At 40.0% G+C, this 12,191-nt stretch overlaps 3 protein-coding genes across 4 annotated transcripts in view; 2 read left to right on the top strand and 1 right to left on the bottom strand.

Moving 5' to 3' along the window:
* Nucleotides 1-12,191, top strand: part of LOC113643290 (low affinity immunoglobulin gamma Fc region receptor III-like) — a 546,637-nt gene that overhangs the window by 290,720 nt on the left and 243,726 nt on the right. The gene's annotated exons all lie outside the window — the stretch shown is intronic.
* The window catches only part of LOC113633966 (obscurin-like), a 580,831-nt gene that overhangs the window by 412,030 nt on the left and 156,610 nt on the right, over nucleotides 1-12,191 (bottom strand). The window lies entirely within an intron of this gene.
* LOC113633976 (leukocyte immunoglobulin-like receptor subfamily B member 2) overlaps nucleotides 1-12,191 on the top strand; it is a 284,910-nt gene that overhangs the window by 232,281 nt on the left and 40,438 nt on the right. The window lies entirely within an intron of this gene.

Below are 12,191 nucleotides of genomic sequence, written 5' to 3'. Positions count from 1 at the left end.
CTGTTTATATTTTAGCTGTCCTGCATTGGGTCTATTTGTATCCCTGCACCACTAAAAATATGTTCATTATTTGTTTACTTTTTAAAACTTCTTGAAATAAAGGCTTGTATCTTACACCTTTTCTGTGATGGTATTCTATTCTATTCAATTCAATTAAAATTTATTTGTATAGCGCTTTTTATAACTGACATTGTCTCAAAGAGAGAGAGGTCACGAAATGTAATCTGTTTGATTCGTGTTCGTGGAGACGAATTTTCCTTTTTTTCGTGTCACTCAGCACGGACTTTCGATCTAATGTATTTCAATAGGAAGCATCTTTCGTGTCTGCACCACGTTTTTTTTTTTCTGCCACTCGGAAGCATTGTTTTTGCTCATTTGTTATTCATTTTTAAACTTTAAGCACTACATTACTCAACATTCAACCAGGAGATTTTATCCTTGTTTTTGTTGCTTTGTGCTATGGTCTACTTTTACTGTGTTGAAGACGTCAGCTAAAACTACCTGTTGACCCACCGCCAATTCTCTTTTAATGACATCCTCATCTTTCTTTCAACACATAAACACGAAAGTGTGCTTGATAATTCAACAATACGATGTCATGACCATCCGTTTTATTTTATTCTCCTTTTATTATATCCCAGTCTCACGGCAGTTCGACATAGTCACGAACTGTAATCCAATGATTCGTGTTCGTGGACACGTATTTCCCTTCTTTCAATCTAATGTATTTCAATAGGAAGCCCACGAACCCACGAACTGCCGTGAGACTGGGTTGGAATTTAACACCGACAACTTGAATGCATGCAACATGAAAGTATTTTCAGCTTCACACCTCCTCCACTTCTTCACACCTTCTCCCTTTCTTTACTGCTGAACTCACAACACTGAAATAAAAAATGAAAGAAGATAAACCACAACTGCTCACGTGTCTGTTCTCAGTTGTCTAAAACTGTCTTTTCCCTGTGTGTGTCAGTGTACAAGGTTAATGAGAAGTGTTTATTTCTGTAGAATTCTATGATAGATTTAACGCAAGTAAGTAAATGATACTAGACAATAGTTTGGTGACAGTGTGTATTAGAATAAACTTATTGCACTGAGATGCTTCACAGTACAGACCATAATAATAACAGAAATGTTACTGTAGGTTATATTTTCTCTTTATCAGTTTGGACACCTTTTAGTTTAAAATAAATCAGTGATGTTAGTTAAATTTACCCACATTATAAGTTATTGATTTTACACGTCCCTTTTCACCCCCCCCCCCCCCCACACACACACACACACCTTTTTTTCACACATCCGCTTCTTCACATCTAAATTTGCACCAACAAACTATGACCTACCAGGCTTCTAACAGTGTCACTGCTCTGTGTGTGTACAGGACTAATGAGAAGTGTTTCTGCACAATTACTCTTAATTTTTACATTATAATAATTATTGATAATTATAAAACAATGATTTGTATTTATTTTTATTAAATGTGCTATGCATTACTTTGGTACTAAAGTGTATTAGAGTGAACATGTTCCTCTGCACAGACCATAATAGTAGCAAAAAAGAAATGTAGGTTCTGAGGCATTTACTTAAAATTTTTTTTAAACATTTGTGTATACAGGAAACACCACCAGAAGACAACCATCAGGTACAGATTCCAACAATACAGACTCATTTACACTCAGATGATAAACCATTTGGTTTAAGCTGAGAACAGAGTCTGCATGATGTGTAAATCAGATTCAGTATCTGGATGTCTGACTACGACCCCTCTTGTAAGTAGGTATGCAGGTCATTATTGATACGTCTAAAAAGGAGGGTTTTTATTTTTGAGTTTTTGCAGGTTCTGGCTATGTATATGACAGGTGCATATGACATATGAACAGTCAATTCAGTTCAAAAGTGTCAGTTGTGGTGTGGTTGCATGTCACAGCATAATGTTCACAGTGCTGTTCTATTTGTCAAAATATTTGGATAAATATCATGTTAATGCCAATAAAGCCATTTTAAATTGATCTGGAAAATAAAATGCTATGCTATGACAGGCAACCATGCAACTACCTCCAAAAAAATCACAAGACAATGTTATCATCATCATAACTATAACAAACTTTTACTGCAATACTGCAGATTTGTTCAAATGTTGCATTCATGCATGTGCTACTCAGACTAATTTATTAACTGTGATATTTTATACCGAATCACAATTTAGTACAGTAATAATATAATATTCTTATAAATCATAAAAGTGTAGTGTTCCTAATAAAGTGGCTAGTGTGGGTATGGTCAGGGGTTTTATCTCTATGAACACCCTAAAAATATAATTTATTCCATTCCCTCAGTTTTCACACCTCCTCCTCTTTTTTCACACCTGTATTTGGACCACAACATGAAACTAGAAAATAAACCACATCCGCGTCCTGCTCTCTGCTCTGAGGCCTCTAACACGGTCACTGCTCTGTGTGTACAGGTCTAATGAGAATTGTTTGTTTCTGCACAATTATTGTTCTTATTTTTACACAGATTCACAAATCATCATTAACGAGATTTTTAATGTTATGTATTACTTTGGTATCAATGTGTATTATAGTGAAAATGATGTATAGAGATGTTTCTCTTACAGACCATAAAAGTAACAAAAGTAGAAATATAGGTTATAAAGCATTTTATCTGAATTTCTAGTTAATGCCAATACGCTTTCTGTATACAGGAAACATGACCAGAAGATGACCATCAGAAGAGACGTGTGTGTGTGTGAGAGAGAGACTTTTTCCCCTTTTTTCAACACTTTATTCACACAAGTGACATATAAAACTTATGGTAACATAAATAAATAAATAAAATAAAGATGTTAAGATGCTTTCTACATTGAGTAAAACATGGGTGATTAGTTGAACTCTGGTGCAAAGTTCAGTTCTCCTTCCTCCACAGAGCATTCTCCTAACACAACACACATTTAAACACATCAACATTTACATTTACAGCATTTGGCAGACGCCCTTATCCAGAGCGACGTACATAAGTGCTTAAATCTCTAACACTGAATACATTAATGCTGGTTCACTAGGTTACATACTTAAGATACCATGAGTTTAAAACATTTGTTCAAAGTTACAATGAAAAAGTGTCAAAGGTTTTTTTTTTTTTTTAAATGCAAAGGATAAGGAAAGAAGTGCTAGTTGAAGTGCTTCCTGAATAAGTAGGTCTTCAACCGCCGCTTGAAAATAGCCAGTGACTCGGCTGTCCGGACCTCTATGGGAAGTTCATTCCACCACCTTGGTGCCAGTACAGAGAAGAGTCTTGTAGTATACTTGCCTCTTACCCTGAGAGATGGTGGAACCAGTCGAGCAGTGCTGGTAGATCGGAGGTTACGGGGTGCAGTGCGAGGAATGATGAGGGCTTTGAGGTAAGAGGGAGCGGGTCCATTTTTGGCTTTGTAGGCCAGCATCAGTGTTTTGAACCGGATGCGTGCAGCTACCGGAAGCCAGTGGAGGGATCGCAGCAGCAGGGTGGTATGCGAGAACTTTGGCAGGTTGAAAACAAGCCGGGCAGCTGCATTTTGGATCATTTGCAGAGGACGGATTGCGTTCATAGGTAGACCTGCCAGCAGTGCATTGCAGTAATCCAGTCTAGAAATGACAAGAGACTGAACAAGTACCTGGGCAGTCTGTGTGGACAAAAATGGCCGAATCCTTCTAATGTTGTAGAGAAGAAACCGACATGAGCGAGTCACATTTGCAACATGAGAGGAAAAGGACAGTTGATTGTCCATGGTTACCCCAAGGTTGCGAGCTGTGGCTGAAGGGGAGATCAGATCGTTGTGCAAGGATATAGCAAGATCGTGACCTGGGGATGAATCACCTGGGATGAACAGCAGTTCAGTTTTGCTAGGATTGAGCTTTAACTGATGAGCAGTCATCCATGATGAAATTTCTGCCAGACATGCTGAGATCCGGTCAGAAGCTGTGGCATCTGAGGGTGGGAAAGAGAAGATAAGTTGTGTATCATCAGCATAGCAGTGGTAAGAGAACCCATGTGATGAAATAACTTCACCAAGAGAGTGAGTATACAAGGAGAAAAGAAGAGGACCAAGTACTGAGCCCTGTGGGACGCCAGTGGAGAGTCTGCGTGGAGCAGATGTCACTCCCCTCCATGTTACTTGATATGAGCGTCCTTCCAGGTAGGAGGCAAGCCATTCCCAAGCTGATCCGCAAATCCCAAGACTCTTGAGGGAGGATAAGAGAGTCTTGTGGTTGACCGTATCAAACGCTGCTGAAAGGTCAAGGAGGATAAGGACAGATGATAGTTTGGCTGATCTAGCAGTATGTAGCTTCTCAGAGACATCCAAAAGGGCTGTCTCTGTAGAGTGAGCTGCTTTAAAGCCAGACTGTTTGGGATCTTGGAGGTTGTTCTGTGAGAGATAGACAGACAGTTGATTATAGACAATGCGTTCAAGAATTTTTGAAAGAAATGAGAGAAGTGATACCGGTCTGTAGTTACTGATGTCTGATGGATCCAGAGCAGGTTTCTTTAGGATGGGAATAACCCTTGCTCTCTTGAAAGTAGTTGGTACCTGACCAGATGCTATGGATCTATTGACGATAGTGGAAATGAAGGGCAAGAGGTCTTGTGAGATGGTCTGGAGCATAGTGGTAGGGAGTGGATCCAGTGGGCAGGTGGTAGGATTGCAGGACTGGATGAGTTGTAAAATCTCTTCTGCTGCCACAGTTGAAAAATGTGACAACGAAGGTGTAGGGGAATCCATACTCTGAGATGTAAGTGCAGTCGGGGCTGAAGTGAAGGTCCGGCAGATTTCCTCAATCTTCTCCTGGTAGAAAGAAGCAAAGTCTTCTGCAGTCAGGGAGGATGAAGAAGGTGGAGCCGGGGGGTTGAGCAGAGAAGAGATGATGTTGTGGAATTTCCGAGGGTCATGTGAGGAAGCTTCAAGCTTTTCCTTGTAGAAGGAAGTCTTGGCAGAAGTCACATCTGAGCAGAACTTGACAAGAAGTGTTCTGTAAAAATCAAGATCTGCATCAAGTTGTGATTTCTTCCACTTTCTCTCTGATGATCTTAGCTCTCTTCGATTGTTGCGCAGCACATCTGAAAGCCAAGGAGCAGAAGAAGAAGTTTTCTTGGGTTTAGTGAACATAGGGCAGAGGGAGTCCATAGTTGAGGAAAGAGATGAGAGGAAAGTATCTGTGGCTGAGTCTAAGGGTAGCGAGGAAAAAGACAGCATCAGGAAGGGAAGAAAGAGTGCCAGAAGCTACAGATGAAGGAGAGACAGAGTGAAGGTTGCGGCGAGTAAGAGCAAGGGGGTGAGAGGTAGTTTTAGGTAAGATAGGTAGAGTGATGGTGAAGGATACCAGGTGATGATCAGAGACGTGGAGTGGGGTAGCAGTCACATCTGTAGCTGGAGAAGGACGGGTGAAAACCAGGTCCAGGACATTGCCTCCTTTGTGTGTGGGGATGTAGCTGTTGAGTGTGAGGGAGAAAGAGTCGAGAAGAGACAGGAGGGAAGAAGAATGTAGCTTGTCAGAGGGGAGGTTGAAGTCACCAAGCACTGTCAGGGGGGAGCTATCAGAAGGGAAAGCACTAAGCAGTGAGTCCATTTCTTCCAGGAAGTTTCCTAGGGGACCAGGAGGGCGGTAGACAACAATGATAACAAGGTTGATAGGAGAGGTAACTGAAATGGCATGAAATTCAAAAGAAGAGATGGTTAAATTAGAGAAGAGTAGAGGTTTAAAGCAGCATTTCTTTGACAACAATAAACCTGTACCCCCACCCCTGCCCGTTTCTCGTGGTGAGTGAGAGAAAGCATAGGCGGAGGATAAAGCAGCTGGTGTAGCAGTGTTCTGTGGGGATATCCAGGTTTCTGTTAGAGCAAGAAAATCAAAAGGAGTAATGGGAAGTTAAAGCAGAGATAAAATCAGCTTTCTTTACCGCAGACTGACAATTCCAGAGCCCACCTACCACTACTGTTTGAGACTTACACAACAGAGGAGGGTAGATGAGGTTATTGGGATTGTGACCTCTGCTTTGTGGATGAGAGCGTCTGCGAGAGTAGGCCTTGAGTACAGAGATGGGTTTAAGGCACATATTTGTAGTCAAACAAGAGTGAGAATTGAGGTATGGTAGAATATATCAAGACAGTACTAGACACTAATGTTAGAGAGAGAGATACTGAGCAGAGAACCTTCAATTTAAATAGGTAAGCCCTGCCCCCAATTCACACCTTAAGGGAGACTGAAACTACTCCTGATTAATCAGCTGAGAGAACAACAAAAACCAACACTATAAAAATCAACAATGCTATAGAATATAACACGATTCAAATCACACTACTCTAGAACAAAGTGAGTTAAGCAGATAGTATACAAAAGACAGGAACCTACTTTACCAGAAGACAATATAATCAAATGTAGAGAGTTAAAGCACACTGAAGAGTAGGCTGGTTCACCTTCAATTTAAATAGGTAAGCCCTGCCCCCAATTCACACCTTAAGGGAGACTGAAACTACTCCTGATTAATCAGCTGAGAGAACAACAAAAACCAACACTATAAAAATCAACAATGCTATAGAATATAACACGATTCAAATCACACTATCATCCAACATCAATTCAACATCATCCATACTTTTGTAAAAATGTAAATCTTCTTTTCTGGCTCTCAACGAAGGCGGTCACATTTTTTCTCCCTCTCCTCCTCCTTACTTTGCTCCTCTCGTCTCGTCTATTGTCTTATACTTTGAGAGACTCTCTCCACACTGGTCTCCAATCTAAAAATCTAATATGGATTTGATAAACTGGTCTCTCAACGCAATTGACACCATCTTCTCGGCGAGAAGCTTCGATTCGGGTGAACCTGACTGCCCTGCCGGAACGTTCGCAGCTGGCTATACGATGGATGCATGGGAGAGGTGGCGAGTCGTCTGCCTTCCCTATTCAACTTACGGAACGAACGCAGCGCCAGTTCCGTTTTTTTCGTGTAGGACATACAGCAAAGCTTTTTGAAGAATACGGAAGACGGAAGACTTGAAAGGCGATCATTTGTGTTTATAAAGTATACACAGTTGTTTTTTTTTTTAATAACGAAAATGACCAATCGTTTCTCTAGACAAGACCCTTATTCCTCATCTGGTATCGTTTACAGCCCTTTGAAGCTGCACTGAAAATAATTTTGGGGCCAATTGGAATCCAATATAAGGAGAAAAAAAGATCCTAGAATGTTTTCATCAAAAACCTTAACTTCTTTTAGACTGAAGAAAGAAAGACGTGAATATCTTGGATGACATGGGGTGAGTAAAGTATCAGGAAAATTTCATTCAGAAGTGAACTAATCCTTTAAGAATGAACTACTATAGTTGATAGGACTATTTTAATGATTTCATTAGTATCTTTCTGGACCTTGAAAGTTGAGGTTAAATTGCTAACCTAATTTGTGATCTGAAGATGAATGAAGGTCTTACAGGTGTGGAACGGCATGAGGGTGAGTAATTAATGACAGAATTTTCATTTTTGGGTAAACTAACCCTTTTAAAAATAATCATATTAGATTATTTTTAAAATTAAGCAAACAATGGCATCAACTTAAACGTACAAACCTTGGCATGTTGCAGAAGATCGCTCAAAATCTCCCCGGCGAGACCTCTCTTTGACCTGAAGATCTGAATCAGTTGTGGACAGTGACGATCAAGAGACCCATAAAATTCTTGCTTAAGGTTCTTCCCAACCACCTGGCTGAATTCTTGATACACCTGAAATAGTAAAGGAAACAAGAATTTGTTATGAGAACTGTCAAAAATGAACAAATGTCAAATTAATATCTGACCATCATGTTTATCAATACTCATTTCAGTACAAATGTTGCAAACATTTCCCTTTACCTGACTTTCTCTAAAAAGTGCTGGCCAACGTTGAAGTATTTGGCTTACAGGAGGCTTGTTGCTCACAACATCCTTTCTCCTCAAAGACAGAATCATGTCCATCTTCTGATTAATAAAGACGGCATCAGGGTTTTTTCTCTTCATTTCATCCACCAACTGCTGTCTGAGCATTTCAAGACTGGAAGCATCCTGCCCACCTGAGAGGTCAGGTAAGTAGTTGACCTCCCCTTTCCTTGGCTTCTTAATGTTCTTGTTAGGTGGATCACTGCTCGTAGAGTATATTCCTCTCTTCCCAGCATTAACCATGACGTGTGTGTGTCCAAGGCTCCTCATTTTGGATTAGTAATTTCCCACTTTGTCTTTCAAACTGTCTGTCCATCCACAGTATCCAGAAGGGGATCCTGGTCCTTGAAGGCAGGGGTGAGTATTGACCAGAGCCTTTGCAACAGCTCGTAGATCCTCAGTAGTTGGGTATGCTTAGCAGGAATATATGGTCTCTGCAAGTTTCTGAAGAATGTCATGTTTCAATTCCTTTGTCAAGTATCTTTCAAGTAGATTAAATTTGCTTGATGCAGCATAAATTCAACATCGACAGAGAATTTTGGAGTCAAAAAGATATCAAGCCATGGCATTCTCTTTTCCTGGGGAAATTCCGAGGTCAATACTGTGTCTGCAGTACTTGGAGCATCACTCAACACTTGATGTCTCCATTTCACCTGAAGAGAGTGGCACCGATTCAATCACCGGAATGATTGTTTTCTGGGAACGTGGTAACTAACACTGGTGTAACCTTAGCCATTTTCAAGTCCAGCTTGAAATATTAACTACAGTCTAGCTGATGGCTAAGAGCCCTCTGGTGTTTCAGTGCAAGTTCATGTCAACATTCTTGAAGTTATGGGAATCACGTATCACCTTTTTGAAAAAAACTTTTTTCCTTCAAAACGCACTGTCCAGACTTCAGTAAGTGGACCATGTACCCTAATCAGTGAATTAAACTGAATGCAGTGTGAAAATGTTTATTTGGTCCAGATGCATTATAAATGTATAAAATGAGTCTGTGGTTGATGTTATAGGACTACAGGAAGATGTCCACAATGAGCACATTTGTTCAGCGACCCGGCCCCGGATAAGCGGTAGAAGAAGAAGAAGAAGATTGTCTCCTACTGTATAGTTGTGTGTTTTATGTAGCACCATGGTCCTGGAGGAACCTTGTTTCATTTTACTGTGTACTGTACCAGCTGTATGTGGTTCAAGTGACAATAAAATATACTTGAATTAACACAAGTGACCTGGAGTCTCAGTTAATGACCTCAGGAGACATGTCATATTGGACAATCATGTAAAAACTGTTACAACAACAACATTTTAAATAAGTGAACACATTCACACTCAATATATTGTTTAACATATTTGTACCATATAATTTCATTCATATGACATTGTAAAACCTTTAATGCTTCACTTTATTAAAACATTAACACACTGAGTAATTGTTGAAAATAGTCAAAATATCTAAATGTACATTAATTTCTCACTGTCTATTTTTTATTCTTTACTTGCTCATTTGTGCAACTGAAATAAAAAGTCATGCAATAGCACACACACAAGTCTGACGATTGATGTGGTGGGTCTGATCTCCAACAACAACTAAAAACCTGGAGAGATGGTGCTAGGAAAACAATCTTCTCCTGAATGTCAGCAAGACCAAGACCTCAACCATCCCAACAATGGACTCTTTTCTTTGTTGCGTTCAGGGAAACGCTAACGCTCTTTGAAAGCAAACACAGAGAATGAGGAGAAGCTTCTTTCCGCAGGCCATTCGGAGTTTAAACCAGGAAACACCCAGGAACTAGTACTGGACCTCTCCCTCCATCTTCACTGTTTTTCTGCACACCTTTCTGCACTATGACACTTTAACTCTGGACTTGCACAGCACACCGCTAATTTATAGACACTTTACTGCACATGAATACTTTAAGGACAATCATTAAAACCATCTGTATTTACGTATATACATTATCTTTCACATATATTTTCATGGTTTCATTTTATATAGTTTTTATGTAGGTTATACTTTGTTTATCTATCTACTTTTGGTTTTATTTTTTATCCCATAATTTTTTATTGCATTCCTTTTATGTTTGAATAACAAACCAAGCATTTCACTGCATGTCGTACTCTGTATGTATGTGTATGTGACAAATAAAATTTGATTTGATTTGAAATTTTATTTGATTTGGCCCTGCCACCCTGTCCTGGTGAGTGTAGGCCTGGTTTACTGGGTGGGTAATGGCGTTCTAAAGTCCCAAGTGGGGCAGTCTCTCGGACTCTATCTTGACTCTCTATACTTTATCTACTCTCCTGCTCACTGCAACAAAACTGTTTCCACATACCCTACGTACCACCCGACTCTGGCCGGGGAACTGTCTGGCCTGGCACTGACTTCCCACCACTTGCTGAGAGAGGAAATCCGCAACAGCCATCTGCACCCCCAGGCTGTGGACCACCTCTAAGTTAAACAACTGTAGTGCCAGGTTATGACTGATCTTCGCATCCTTCATCAGGCTAGACCAGTGACTGTGACACTCTTCAATTATTCCCATATTGTGCCTGGACTTTAGCTCATCCCAACAACTTAATTTTTATGCTTGTGTAGATGGTAGGGATGGATGCATTATTTGATCCCTGTGGTTGTTTCTATGTAGAGCTCTATATAATTTTTCAGGGGGAAATGGTCCATTTTTGTGGTGCAGGGATAAGAGAAGGACGGGGAGGAAGAGGATAGAGATAGACAGACAGAGATCGAAGCACTCCTAAAGCTCCATGTGGAGCTCAAAGAGGGCCTGGGGTTTATGTGTAGTAAATGCAGACAAGTGATGACAACATTGGATATGAAAAGAGTGGAAGGCAGGGGGAGAAGAAAATCTGAGAGAAGTCAGGGTATTATTTTTAAATGAAGGGATAAAATAGGCTTAGTTTAATTAAAGACCACCTCTGGCATTGTAAATCCTCTGGTACAATACTTACTCAGCTTCTTTCTTTCATTACGAATATGTATAACAAACAATATATTTGTACCTCAGATACTGGAGATGGACACAAGACATTATGACATAATGAGAAAAAGGAGAAGAGCTAAGAGCCTGGAACGATTTATTGCATTTACCAGTGAGTGTGGTATATCAATGTCTTTAATTTTACTATTTCTATTCTTTCTCAACTTTATCACCTTTCCTGCTCACTACATCAAAAAAAGTAATCCAGTACAGGTTCAAATCATTACCACTCATTTCTCCTGGCTCTATAATTGTTCCCCAGGTGCTGGAGAAGAAGAAACAAAACCACATCAAGATATTTTGAAACTTAGGAGAACCAAGAGTCTGGAATGATTTGATACATTTAACAGTGAGTATGGTGCATCATCTTCTTAAATTTCACTATGTATAATGTCTTTCAGAATCAGAATCAAAATACTATAATAGATTTGTTACCACAGCTCCAAGTCACCAAAATAAGAATACAAAACTAGAGACTTATATACACAATATAACATACAAAAAGATGATAAATAAAGCTAGGATTTAAATAAATATAGCAGTAAATGTGTATTAATACACAGTGAGATGTGTGGTTGCACGGAGGAGTTATACAGTCCAATGGACACAGGTAGGAAGGATTTCCTGTGTTGCTCTGCGGAGCACCTTGGTTGGATGAGTCTGCGGCTGAACATACTCCTGTATCTATCCAGGACATCATGGATCAATTGGAAGATGTTCTTTGAGATGGTCAGTAGCTTAGATAACATCCTTCTTTCTGACACTAAAGTCAGACAGTTCAGCTCCATTCCCTGTTGGCATCAGCTACCTTCAGTCCTCAGCAAAAGAGATTGTACTGGCTCCCACAGACTCATAGAACATTTTCAGTATCGTCTAGCAGATATTGAAGGACCTCAGCCTCCTCAGAAAGTAGAGAAGGCTTTATAAAATTCTCTAAAAATATCTTAAAAAAAAAGGAAAGGTGAGAACATGTTTGAGGGGGCAATTCTTTAGGTGGAATTGGTCCATTTTCCTGGTGCAGGGAGGGGAGAGAGAGAGAGAGAGAGAGAGAGAGAGAGAGAGAGAGAGAGAGAGAGAGAGAGAGAGAGAGAGAGAGAGAGAGAGAGAGAGAGAGAGATGGAAGCACTCAAGTAAGGCCTGGTGTAATAAAGTGGCAGAAACTCCATTGGAGAGTAACATCATCAATTCCCTGGGTTTGGTACCAGAGTGGGTTGGAAAGAAGAGATGGGAATCAAGCTTGGGACAACTCAAGAAAA

The sequence above is a fragment of the Tachysurus fulvidraco genome, chromosome 1 (genome assembly GCF_022655615.1).
Source record: "Tachysurus fulvidraco isolate hzauxx_2018 chromosome 1, HZAU_PFXX_2.0, whole genome shotgun sequence".
In the NCBI taxonomy this organism is placed as follows: Eukaryota; Metazoa; Chordata; class Actinopteri; order Siluriformes; family Bagridae; genus Tachysurus; species Tachysurus fulvidraco.
This window is presented reverse-complemented; position numbering and strand designations above follow the sequence as displayed.